Below are 818 nucleotides of genomic sequence, written 5' to 3'. Positions count from 1 at the left end.
ACTGTGTAAAAAAAGGAGCTTTGCACATGGGCCTCCAACTGTTCAACAATCTTTCCACTAGTATTAAGTCCATCGAAGACAACATAAAATTTAGCAAAGCCGTGAAGTCATATTTGTTGTCACTGTTTTTACTCTGTAAATGAATACTTAGAACAGTTATCTTGCTATTTGTGTTAAACTGAAAACATTGAGCAACTGGAGTGAAGTAATCTTAACCAATATTTGCAATATTATACATTAGGATACTATATGTTAATATATGTTAACAATATTGACTGATATTTTCCGACCTGTGCCACACACTGTGTACCATCAGATCACATGGAATAAATAAATTAATTAAAAGTAGACAGGCATGAGAATTTGGATGATCTATTACAAAAATTCCATAATGGGAAGTACTTAACCAGTCTCAACCTCACTGCAGGATATTGGCAAATCCCATTACATAAAGATTCCAGGACATATACTGCATTCTTCTTTGCAGGAAAATGTTATCAATATAAAGTTGTATCTTTCGGTTTAAATACTTCTGTTTCAGTTATGGCATTAGATTCTGTCTTAGGAAAAGGACTTTGTTCCACATTAACTGTTTATGTAGATGGCTTGTTGATTGCCAGTGATGATTGGGAGGAACATTGTGAACTGTTGAATAAAACCCTCATTGCTCTTCCAGCAGGGGGAAAGACTGAAATTGAAGAAGTGTGAATTTGTAAATCAAGAAATTAAGTTTCTAGGACACATAGCTACATCTGGGATTGGCAAGGACCCAGAAAAGCTTAATGCAATTGAAAAGTGCCCTCCACCTGAGAACAGGA

Source organism: Schistocerca cancellata, chromosome 11 (genome assembly GCF_023864275.1).
Source record: "Schistocerca cancellata isolate TAMUIC-IGC-003103 chromosome 11, iqSchCanc2.1, whole genome shotgun sequence".
Taxonomy (NCBI): domain Eukaryota; kingdom Metazoa; phylum Arthropoda; class Insecta; order Orthoptera; family Acrididae; genus Schistocerca; species Schistocerca cancellata.
Note: the sequence above shows the minus strand (reverse complement) of the source record.